This window comes from Oncorhynchus clarkii, chromosome 14 (assembly GCF_045791955.1).
Source record: "Oncorhynchus clarkii lewisi isolate Uvic-CL-2024 chromosome 14, UVic_Ocla_1.0, whole genome shotgun sequence".
Lineage (NCBI taxonomy): Eukaryota > Metazoa > Chordata > Actinopteri > Salmoniformes > Salmonidae > Oncorhynchus > Oncorhynchus clarkii.
In genome coordinates this window covers 17,309,374-17,322,307 of record NC_092160.1, presented here as the reverse complement: position 1 = coordinate 17,322,307, position 12,934 = coordinate 17,309,374, and the positions used below count along the sequence as shown (strand labels likewise).

The window sequence follows — 12,934 nt, the reverse complement described above, 5'->3', positions numbered from 1 at the left end:
CGGGAGCCCTATATACTGTAAGTCCTATACTCTGAGCAGTTGTGGTTTCTGCTTGAGTTACGTTCATAGGTAGGCCATTTGAGGTTCAAAACTTCTCCTGGGAGATAGTTGAAAGATTCAGTACAATACAGGGCTACACTATGGCACCGACATCTATATGTACCTTATGGCTCCGCTGTGGCCAAGACTATTGTCCCGTATGGCTCTGCTGTGGCCAAGACTATTGTCCCGTATGGCTCTGCTGTGGCCTATACTATTGTCCCGTATGGCTCTACTGTGGCCTATACTATTGTCCCGTATGGCTCTGCTGTGGCCAAGACTATTGTCCCGTATGGCTCTGCTGTGGCCTATACTATTGTCCCTTATGGCTATACTGTGGCCTATACTATTTATTGTCCCGTATGGCTCTGCTGTGGCCTATACTATTGTCCCGTATGGCTCTGCTGTGGCCTATACTATTGTCCCGTATGGCTCTACTGTGGCCTATACTATTGTCCCATACTATTGTCCCGTATGGCTCTACTGTGGCCTATACTATTGTCCCATACTATTGTCCCGTATGGCTCTACTGTGGCCTATACTATTGTCCCGTATGGCTCTGCTGTGATATATACTATTTATTGTTCCTTATGGCTCTGCTGTGGCCAAGACTATTGTCCCGTATGGCTCTGCTGTGGCCTATACTATTGTCCCGTATGGCTCTGCTGTGGCCTATACTATTGTCCCGTATGGCTCTACTGTGGCCTATACTATTGTCCCGTATGGCTCTGCTGTGGCCTATACTATTGTCCCGTATGGCTCTACTGTGGCCTATACTATTGTCCCGTATGGCTCTGCTGTGATATATACTATTTATTGTTCCTTATGGCTCTGCTGTGGCCAAGACTATTGTCCCGTATGGCTCTGCTGTGGCCTATACTATTGTCCCGTATGGCTCTGCTGTGGCCTATACTATTGTCCCGTATGGCTCTGCTGTGGCCTATACTATTGTCCCGTATGGCTCTGCTGTGGCCTATACTATTGTCCCGTATGGCTCTGCTGTGGCCTATACTATTGTCCCGTATGGCTCTACTGTGGCCTATACTATTGTCCCGTATGGCTCTGCTGTGGCCTATACTATTGTCCCGTATGGCTCTGCTGTGGCCTATACTATTGTCCCGTATGGCTCTGCTGTGGCCTATACTATTGTCCCGTATGGCTCTACTGTGGCCTATACTATTGTCCCGTATGGCTCTGCTGTGGCCTATACTATTGTCCCGTATGGCTCTACTGTGGCCTATACTATTGTCCCTTATGGCTCTGCTGTGGCCTATACTATTGTCCCGTATGGCTCTGCTGTGGCCTATACTATTGTCCCGTATGGCTCTGCTGTGGCCTATACTATTGTCCCGTATGGCTCTACTGTGGCCTATACTATTTATTGTTCCTTGGAGAGCTTGTGCTGGGAAGGAAGACCATGCTAATTTAAGGACGGGCTTTTATTCATATACAATTAAAGTTCAGTTGGTTTACTCTCTTACTGTATGTGGCGTGTTTCTGTTGGTTTCGCCGTGGTTTCTGTCTCCTTTTTCCTGATGTTTTCTCCATACTGTAGATATAATACACTATAGATCGACTATAGGTTGGTTCCGTACAATCACCTCTGTTTGAGATTGGTATAATCCATCTATCATTAGATTAGATAATTCTTTATTGTCTGTTTCTCACAGATATTTGCTTTACTTACCAGAAAATGCACTGCGATAGACATAACATCAAACCTGCAAATTAAAAAAAATAATAATACAAAAAAAAGCTGAAGGACTTCAACCCCCCCTTCCCCATAACTTCTCTCCTCCCTCATATACATTACCCTTTATCATCCGTCCCTGAGCAGTGCACATAATATTATTGCACATGCCTATAATCTCAGCATCCATGATTCCTGTACCCTGCACAGCCCTTTTATTTTGCAGTTAGTTACATTACACAGTTCACTATTGCACGTTCCCAAATGAGTGAGTCCATCCCTATGCCCCATCACATGAATTACAAACGGAAGTCCTGTAATATACATGATGCATAGCGACTGTAGCTGTGCATAGGTACTGTAAATAGGAATATTAAATGGCTCAGTGGTTCAGCTGTATTCATACAACATTTGGTCAACGGTCAGCATATTGGGGTGTCGCTTGTAAATGTCTATTGTTCAAGTGTAGGTTAATCAGCCTTATTGACTTGGACATGTATGTCTGTCCATTGTAATGAATCCAATTAATCATTGGCCTCTAGCACGGTGAAACTGTGTTGACTTGCTGACACCGGGGGATTGTAGTCTACCCATTAGATATTAGCTGCCTCGGCTAAAATGGACATCTTGCTGCTTCACATCTTTATAGGCTGTGATGGCCATCTTTGATGTTAACATGCTGGACAGGCTTGAATATCATCAGGTTTGTACTTAGGTTTGATTAGTTGTTGGGCCTAGTTTAATGCATACTCTATTGGCAGAAACAATTTCTGTCTAACAAGTGGGGGGAAAGTGAATATGATCGTCCACATAAGCTACTTCGAAAATATGGACACCCAAGCTACTTGGAATATATGGAGCAACTTCCAAAGCAAAACAGAGTGACACCACCAAGTATCTTACCACAGCATTCTCCTACTTCCTTCAACACTGAAGTATTTCACAAATCCCTTACGCCACTCTTAATGCCAGGCAGACATTTCAGTTGAATGCCTCCAATTGACAGCCCCACATTCATATCCTGCCAAAATCATTATTGATATGTCAAGTTTGTCTGTCAATTAAAAGGTTGTCAGGAGTCATCGGGGATAGCATTGTTTAAGGCGGTCCAATCACTCCATCAATTTTGTGACGCTAACCCTAATCCTTTTAGTTGATGACACGGCACGCCATCCATTGATGTGGCTTCCAATCAAATACAATTTGTATCACACGCTAACTGCTGTAATTCTGCCCTAAGTAGCTGTGCTGTACTGTAAAATCGAACAATGATATGTCTACAACCAAATTTCCCACACAAAATCAAAATATCCAATGATGTCCCATCCCAAGACAAAAAACAACCCACAAAAACTGTTACTGGAAGAAAAGGAGAGGAATCAGAAAAGCCATTAAATGCCTGTCACATACTGTATAACCGGTTTCCAATGAAAGTGCGCTGTACTTTGCATTGGGAAATACCCCCTCTAGACTAGAGTGTCTGGGTGAAACTCTTTGGTCCTAGTTGGGCAATTTGAGGTCAGACTGACAGAAAATGATATTATTATTTCAGTGCCGTGTCCATTCGCTATGCTTTCCAACCAAGTTTCTACTTCTTATCTCTGTTGTTTTGGAGGGAACCATACAGTGGAAACTTACTTAGGTGTAATCTGAGTAATGTTTGGAGAAGATAACTGTAACTGATTTGTAAATTGTAATCCCAACAATGTCGTGCAGTTTCTATTGTGGAGTGTGATTGCAGTTTGTGTGTGTGTGTTTGAGTTGACAAATAAATATACAACAGCATTCCAGCATCTAAATCCTCATCGCTAGTTCTAATTGTAATAACATAAGAACAAAATAATGACAGGTGGAATCAATATGAGACTCAAACAACTAGAGAAGAAGTGTCGACCAAAATGAGTAACTACTGCAGACGACTAAAGACCAGCATTATGGTCTATCAACAGATAGAAGGAGACCAGGACAGGACACTTGAGAGTGTTGAGACAACTTCTGCTACCATGGTAAACTGTGCCCAGAGCAAGTGGTCACAGACAGTGGAACGTGAACTTTCCCTGTGAGAGTGAGTGCTACGTAGTTATTTGGGTGAAAATGGAGTCATTACCATAACTACAGAGAGAAAGTTATGTGTTCAGCCCTAATTGACTCCATCTCTCTGTGTGAAGACTTTCCAGCTCCTCTGCACTAACCTGCACCCCAAGCATGTCTTCTCATTTCAGTTTGTTAGGCTTCCATAGTAATGATGAGTCATGAAGTTTGGAGGTCACCACAACCAGGGTTGGGGTCAATTCCATTTCAATTCCAGTCAATTCAGGAAGTACTGTCACGCCTTGACCTTAGAGAGCTTTTTATGTCTCCTATTTGGTTTGGTCAGGGTGTGATTTGGGTGGGCATTCTATGTTCTATTTTCTATGTTTTTCTATTTCTTTGTTTTGGCCGGGTATGGTTCTCAATCAGTCAGGTTATAGACCTGAGAGAGTGACTAGTCAGGCACCAGGTTATGCGGCTCTGCGTCGTGTGTCTCCAGTGCGCTTTCATATCCCGGTGGGCTCTCTGCAAGCTCCCCGCAGTTTCCGTGCTAGAGTTGGCATTCAGCCAGGAGGGATTGATCAGCGCTCCTGGTCTCCATTGCGTCTCTTCGGCCCAGGTTATCCTGCGCCAGCTCTACGCAAGGTATCCCCAGTTCGCCAGGAGAACCCAGTGAGGCTTGTTCCTGCTCCCCGCACGTGCCGGGCTAAAGTGGGCATGCAGCCAAAAGGAGAGGTGCAAGTGCTAAGCACCAGAGCTCCAGTGCTCCCCCACAGCCCAGTTCGACCTGAGCCTGCGCTCTGGAGGTGCCGGGCTAGAGTGGGCATTCAGCCTGGAAGAGTGGTGCCAAGGCTACGCACCAGATCTCCAGTTCTCCCCCACAGCCCGGTTCATCCTGTGCCTCCTCCAAGGACCAGGCCTCCAGTAGGTCTCCCCAGCCTGGTTCATCCCGTGCCTCCTTCACGGACCAGGCCTCCAGTAGGTCTCCCCAGCCTGGTGAGTCCGGTGCCTGCTCTACGGGCCAGTCCAGGGCCTCCAGCAAGGGTGTCCAGTCAGGGGCCCACAAAGAGGGTGCCCAGTCCGGGGCCCACAGCGAGGCTGCCCAGTCCGGGGCGGCAGCGAGGGTGCCCAGTCCGGGGCCCGCAACGAGGGTGCCCAGTCCGGGGCCCGCAGTGAGGGTCCCCAGTCCGGGGCCTGCAACGAGGATCTCCAGTCCGGGGCCCGCAGCGAGGGTCCCTACTCCGGGGCTGCAATGAGGATCCCCAGTCCGGGGCCCGCAGCGAGGGTGCCCAGTCCGAGGCCCGCATCGAGGGTGCCCAGTCCGGGGCCCGCAGCGAGGGTTCCCAGTCCGGGGCCGGCAGCGAGGGTGCCCAGTCCGGGGCCCGCAACGAGGGTGCCCAGTCCGGGGCCCGCAACGAGGATCTCCAGTCCGGGTCAGCGACAGGGGTCCCCGCACCAGAGGCAGTACCAAAGTGGGTTGAGCCAGACCCTCCCCTGTAGTTTCAGGTTTTGCGGCCGGAGTCTGCACCTTTGGGAGTACTGTCACGCCCTGACCTTATAGAGCTTTTTATGTCTCTATTTTGGTTTGGTCAGGGTGTGATTTGGGTGGGCATTCTATGTTCTATTTTCTATGTTTTTGTATTTCTTTGTTTTGGCCGGGTATGTTTCTAAATCAGGGCAGCCTTTTTTCCTTTTGTGTTTGTGGGAAGTTAAATTTGTTTGTGGCACTTAGCCCTGTAAGCTTCACGGTTGTTCCTTTCATTTGTTGTTTTGTTGGCGACATTTTAAAATGAAAGTCTATGTACGCTTACCACGCTGCACTTTGGTTTTCCTTCAACGACGGCCGTGACAAAGTACACTGAAACTGCAATTCTCTTCCATGTTTTTCAATGAGGAAAATGTGGAATTGGGTTTAATTTCTGAAAGGACTAGAATTTAAATGGAATTGACCCCAACCCTGGTCGCCACAGATATTCGCTTCATCATGACCGAAAATGCTCTGTAGGTCAATATGATGGAACCAGTATGGTGGAACCAGCTTCCCCCTGAAGCTAGGGCAGCAGAGTTTCTGCCCATCTTCCGAAAACATACCTCTTCAAATAGTATCTTAAATACTGTTTTTGAGTGTTGCTTGCCTCGTTTCCGGCTCCATGATAAGCTGTTTTAGAGTGTTACTGTCCACGTTTCCTGCTCCATGAAGGGCTGTTTTATAGTTTTGCTGGCCTTGTTTCGTGCTCCACCACAAGCTATTTTAGAGTGTTGATGTCCTTGTTCCCTGCACCACGACAAGCTATTTTAGAGTGTTGCTGGTTTTGTTTGCTGCTGTTTTAGAGTGTTACTGTCCACGTTTCCTGCTCAGTTAAAGGTTGTTCTATTGTGTTGCTGGCCTCATTTCCATGCTGTTTAGGAGTGTTACTGGCCTCGTTTCCTGCTACATGACACGCTGTTCTAGAGTATTAGTGGCCTTGTTTCCTGCTCCATGACAAGATGTTTTTGAGTGTTGCTGGCCTCGTTTTCTGCTCCTTGACAAGCTGTTCTTGAGTGTTGCTGGCCTTGTTTCCTGCTCCATGACAAGATGTTTTAGAGTGTCGCTGGCCTCATTTCCTGCTCCCTGAGAGGTTGTTTTTGACTGTTGCTGTCCTCATTTCCTGCTCCATGATAAGATGCTTCAGAGTGTCACTGGCCTCATTTCCTTTTCCATGATCAGATGCTTCAGAGTGTCACTGGCCTCATTTCCTGCTCCATCAGAGGTTGTTTTTGAGTACGGCTTCTGTCGTGTCTTTGGCATCATTAAAGTGAAGACTAATTTTATCAAATCAATTCTCTGTAATTATTATTACGTGATTAAACTAATCATGTAAATGTAATTAACCAGGAAGTCGGGGCACCAAGGAAAATCTTCAGATTACAAAGTTATAATTTTCCTAATATAACTTTTCAGATATTTTAATATCTGACCAATTAGTCTTCTAATTAATGATTAATTATTTACCTCACGTTAGTCTCATTCCAAACGTCGAAAGTTGTTGGTTATCTGCACAAACCCTGTCTTTTCTACGAATCATCCACACATCAATTGTCTTAATAATTGATTTACTAACATACTAAATAATCACAGAAATGCATAACTAAACAACAATATATATGGTTACAAGGAAATGATAGGGGATGTTCCCTAGTGGGCTAAACCGATATGACGGCTTGGTAGACAAATTGACTGAGAATGGCGCGAAAGACAAAAGACACTACACAGTTGATAATTATAATAATTGAAATGCTAATCCTTTGCTCACTCATTCGGGAATAATTGCAATCAATATATATATTTACGCTCAGTGTGTCGCGTCGTGATCTCTGTTGGAATCGTCTGTCTTTCTGTTGCAAAGTTCATTCAAGATTCTCTCTGCGTCCCTGGAGTCTTTGGTTAGATGGATACTTCAGAGTAACATTCAGAAATGTTCTTATAGATAGATGTTTTGGCGGTTGTCGGTCTTCGCATTCCAGGTCGACATAAATTCTAGCTGCAGACTAGTAATTAGTATCGAAGATTTGTTCTTATTCTGTCGGTATTGATAGTCTCAGAGTTTAACCATTTCCACCAGTGTAGCCAATGCTCTGCATGGTTTGGTTAGGAATTCAACAATCGTTACAACCCTAGCTCCCTTAGATGACCGAGGAATGCATGGTCTCTACTCAAACCTTAGCCCTCTAGGTAATCGAGGTACGCATGGTCTCCAGTGGGCTTCTCCAGGCGGGGGTTATATTCGGAACAGCAGGAAAGGGCTGTCCCATGATGCCAGATCAAGGTCTGTTCTCATGGGCCAGCCAATGACTTAGTTAAACAATAAAATGGAATTGGATTTTCTTTCATTAAACAGTTTAAAATCACATTACATAAATTCACAAATAGTTTATTCTTTCCTCATTCATTTTAAACAATAATTAGATGCAAATCTCATAACGGAGACTCTTGTATAAACAGGTCACAAATATTAGACAAAATGGACCGGTCGTAGGTGAATTGTTCACCGACCATTTACACATTCTCCAAAACATGGATATTGTTCAGTTCTCAAGTTCTGTGAGGTAGAAGAAGTTCCTTTGTTCTACTGTGAACCCTCTCTATAATGCATGAGGGAGAGAGTCTCCTCCAGGAATTTATGACCTGAGATAACAGAACCTGGGTGTAAGAGGGAGAGCGGGAGAAGGCACTCGCTATACCCAAAGAGGGCCACGTCATAACACTTGCCTCGTTTCCGGCTCCATGACAAGCTGTTTTAGAGTGTTACTGTCCACGTTTCCTGCTCCATGAAGGGCTGTTTTATAGTTTTGCTGGCCTTATTCCGTGCTCCGTGACAAGCTTTTTTAGAGTGTTGCTGTCCTCGTTTCCTGCACCATGACAGGCTATTTTAGTGTTGCTGGCTTTGTTTGCTGCTGTATTATAGGGTGATTTAGAGTGTTGCTGTCCTTCTTTCCTGCTCCATGACAAGCTGTTTTAGAGTTTTTTTCCCTTGTTTCCTACTCCATGATAAGCTGTTTCAGAGTGTTATTGTCCTCGTTTCCTGCTCCATGACAGGCTGTTTTAGAGTGTTGCTGTCCTCGTTTGCTGCTCTATTAAAGGCTATTTTAGAGTGTTGATGGCCTCGTTTCCTGCTCAAAGACAAGGTGTTTTTGAGTGTTGCTGTTATCGTTTCCTGCTCCATGACAAGCTGTTTTAGAGTATTTTTTCCCTCGTTTCCTGCTCCATGAAAACCTGTTTCAACGTCTTACTGGCCTCATTTCTTGCTCAATGACAGGCTGTTTTAGAGTGTTGCTGTCCTCGTCACCTGCTCAATGACAAGCTGTATCAGAATGTTTTTGCCCTTGCTTCCTTCTCCATGATAGGTAGTTTTAGTGTGTTGCTGCCCTTGTTTCCTGCTACATTACAAGCTGTTTTAGAGTGTTGCTGTCCTCGTCTCCTGCTCCATGACAGGCTGTTTCCGTGTGTTGCCGTCCTCGTTTCATGCTCTATGACAAGCTGTTTTAGAGTGTTTTTGGCCGCGTTTTCTGCTCAATGACAGGCTGTTTTATAATGTTGCTAGCCTTGTTTCGTGCTCCATGACAGGCTGTTTTAGAGTGTTGCTGTCCTCGTCACCTGCTCAATGACAAGCTGTATCAGAATGTTTTTGCCCTTGCTTCCTTCTCCATTATAGGTAGTTTTAGTGTGTTGCTGGCCTCATTTCCATGTTATTTTAGAGTGTTGCTGCCCTTGTTTCCTGCTACATTACAAGCTGTTTTAGAGTGTTGCTGTCCTCGTCTCCTGCTCCATGACAGGCTGTTTCCGTGTGTTGCCGTCCTCGTTTCTTGCTCTATGACAGGCTGTTTTAGAGTGTTTTTGGCCTCGTTTTCTGCTCAATGACAGGCTGCTTTAGAGTGTTTTTGGCCGCGTTTTCTGCTCAATGACAGGCTGTTTTAGAGTGTTGCTGGCCTTGTTTCCTGCTCCATGACAGGTCGTTTTAGTGTGCTGCTGGACTCATTTCCATGTTGTTTAAGAGTGTTGTTGGCCTCGTTTTTCCTCCATGACAGGCTGTTTCCGTGTGTTGCCGTCCTCATTTCCTGCTCTATGACAGGCTGTTTAGAGTGGTTTTGGCTTCGTTTCCTGCTCCATGACAGGCTGTTTTATAATGTTGCTGGCCTTGTTTCGTGCTCATGACAGGTTGTTTTAGAGTGTTGCTGGCCTTGTTTCCTGCTCCATGACAGGTATTTTAATTGTGTTGCTGTCCTCCTTTCCTGCTCCATTACATGCTCTTTTAGAGTGTCGCTGGCCTTGTTTCCTGCTCTGTGATAATCTGTTTTAAAGTGTTATTGTCCTCGATTCCTGCTCCATGAAACACTATTTTAGAGTGTGGCTGGTCTTGCTTCCTGCTCCATGGCAGGCTGTTTTAGTGTGTTCCTGGCCTCATTTCCATGCTGTTTTAGAGTGTTGCTGGCCTCGTTTCCTGTTCCATAATAAGCTGTTTTAGTGTGTTTCTGTCCTCGTTTCCTGCTCCATGACAGGCTGTTTTAGAGTGTCGCTGGCCTCGTTTCCTGCTCCATGACAAGATGTTTTTGAATGTTTCTTGCCTCGTTTCCTGCTCTATGAAGGGCTTTTTTAAAGCGTTGCTGTCCTCGTTTCTTGCTCCATGACAAGCTGTCTAAGAGTGTTTTGGGCCTCGTTTCCTGCTCCATGAGACGTTGTTTTAGTGTGTTAATGGCCTCATTTCCATGCTGCTATAGAGTGCTGTTGTTCTCATTTCCTGTTCCATGACAAGCTGTTTTGGAGTGTTTTTGGCCTTATTTCCTGCACCATGACAGGTTGTTTTATTGTGTTGCTGGCCTCATTTCCATGCTGTTTTAGAGTGTTGCTGTCCTTGTTTCCTGCTCCATGATAAGCTGTTTTAGAGTATTATTGTCCTCCTTTCCTGCTCCATTACAGGCTAGTTTCGAGTGTTGCTGGCCTTGTTTCCTGCTCCATGGCAAGCTCTTTTAGAGTGTTGCTGGCATTGTTTCTTGCTCCATGATAAGCTGTTTTAGAGTGTTATTGTCCTCCTTTCCTGCTCCATTACAGGCTAGTTTTGAGTGTTGATGGCCTTGTTACCTGCTCCATGGCAAGCTATTTTAGAGTGTTGCTGGCATTGTTTCCTGCTCCATGATAAGCTGTTTCAGAGTGTTATCGTCCTCGTTTCCTTCTCCATAACAGGCTGTTTTAGAGTGTTGCTGGCCTCGTTTCCTGCTCTGTGACAGGCTGTTTTAGAGCATTGCTTTTCCCTTTTCAGCCACTATATTTGAGAAGCAGACTGTTGGACTGTGTTTCTATCAAGCTCAATTATACTTGACAGGTGATATTTGCTCAAATAGACGGCAGCTGGGCGCATAATGAAGTATGATTATTTTTGGGACAGGGAAATTAATTTGGTCATCTGTTTGATGTTTTGATGAAAATTACATTTTGAAATGAATCACATTTGTTGTTGTTTTTCTTTTGTTTTATTTTGGAGATAATATGTATTGATATTATGTATTGATAATATGTATTGATATTATGTATTGCCTTTTAAATGCAAGTGTTTTTATTGCAAGTGATGGGTTCTAGCCCCAGAAGAAAGTAGCACTGATTAGACCAATTATTATCATAACATACGCACATGCACACACACACACACACACTCATCAACATCACCGTCATCATCCGTTCACTCCTAGTAGAACAGATAACACTGCTCTAACTCTGCAGAGAAAGCCTGAGGACTGATCTTTTATGTAAAAGTGGATTTGTCACTGTGTCACTGTTTGTGAGCTGTAGCTGTAAGCCACCACCCGTTCCCCACAGTGGCCTGAGTACGTGTCACTTATCTAGTTACTGCACAGGCTGATTCCTGCTCTGATTTCAGCCCCCTATAGCACAGAGATAATTTACTAGATAGACCCTCAACGGCCCACCATGATGTCTTTGTTAGTCTAGATTGAGGAAAGAACATCAATGGGTTTTCTCACAGCCTAATCTGTCTAGTGACAAATGTCAATGTTGTTTTTAAATGGTGTTTCTCTCGGTGAGAGGAAAAGTAGCACCTGAAGCTATGTTAAAGATGGTGGGAACTCACCAATTGAGTCCTAAACATGAGAGTCAATGTGTCTCGCTGCCAACCTTCCAACTTCCGGCGCCGACAGAGATGGCCGCCTCGCTTCGCGTTCCTAGGAAACTATGCAGTTTTTTGTTTTTTTACGTGTTATTTCTTACATTAGTACCCCAGGTCATCTTAGGTTTCATTACATACAGTCGAGAAGAACTACTGAATATAAGATCAGCATCAACTCACCATCAGTACGACCAAGAATATGTTTTTCGCGACGCGGATCCTGTGTTCTGCCTTACAAACAGGACAACGGAGTGGATCCTATGCAGCGACCCAAAAAAACGACTCCGAAAGAGAGGGAAACGAGGCGGTCTTCTGGTCAGACTCCGGAGACGGGCACAGCGCGCACCACTCCCTAGCATTCTTCTTGCCAATGTCCAGTCTCTTGACAACAAGGTTGATGAAATCCGAGCAAGGGTAGCATTCCAGAGGGACATCAGAGACTGTAACGTTCTTTGCTTCACGGAAACGTGGCTTACTGGAGAGACGCAATCCGAAGCGGTGCAGCCAACAGGTTTCTCCACGCATCGCGCAGACAGGAAAAAACATATTTCTGGTAAAAAGAGGGGCGGGGGCGTATGCCTTATGACTAACGTGACATGGTGCGATGAAAGAAACATACAGGAACTCAAATCCTTCTGTTCACCTGATTTAGAATTCCTCACAATCAAATGTAGACCGCATTATCTACCAAGAGAATTCTCTTCGATTATAATCACAGCCGTATATATCCCCCCCCAAGCAGACACATCGATGGCTCTGAACGAACTTTATTTAACTCTCTGCAAACTGGAAACAATTTATCCGGAGGCTGCATTCATTGTAGCTGGGGATTTTAACAAGGCTAATCTGAAAACAAGACTCCCCAAATTTTATCAGCATATCGATTGCGCAACCAGGGGAGGAAAGACCTTGGACCATTGTTACTCTAACTTCCGCGACGCATATAAGGCCCTGCCCCGCCCCCCTTTCGGAAAAGCTGACCACGACTCCATTTTGTTGATCCCTGCCTACAGACAGAAACTAAAACAAGAGGCTCCCACGCTGAGGTCTGTCCAACGCTGGTCCGACCAAACTGACTCCACACTCCAAGACTGCTTCCATCACGTGGACTGGGAGATGTTTCGTATTGCGTCAGATAACAACATTGACGAATACGCTGATTCGGTGTGCGAGTTCATTAGAACGTGCGTTGAAGATGTCGTTCCCATAGCAACAATTAAAACATTCCCTAACCAGAAACCGTGGATTGATGGCAGCATTCGTGTGAAACTGAAAGCGCGAACCACTGCTTTTAATCAGGGCAAGGTGTCTGGTAACATGACCGAATACAAACAGTGCAGCTATTCCCTCCGCAAGGCTATCAAACAAGCTAAGCGCCAGTACAGAGACAAAGTAGAATCTCAATTCAACGGCTCAGACACAAGAGGCATGTGGCAGGGTCTACAGTCAATCACGGACTACAGGAAGAAACCCAGCCCAGTCACGGACCAGGATGTCTTGCTCCCAGGCAGACTAAATA

The 12,934-nt window shown here is 45.2% G+C and overlaps 1 protein-coding gene across 8 annotated transcripts in view; it reads right to left on the bottom strand.

The window, feature by feature from the left end:
- The window catches only part of LOC139366360 (glutamate receptor, ionotropic, AMPA 2b), a 61,463-nt gene that overhangs the window by 30,661 nt on the left and 17,868 nt on the right, over positions 1 to 12,934 (bottom strand). The window lies entirely within an intron of this gene.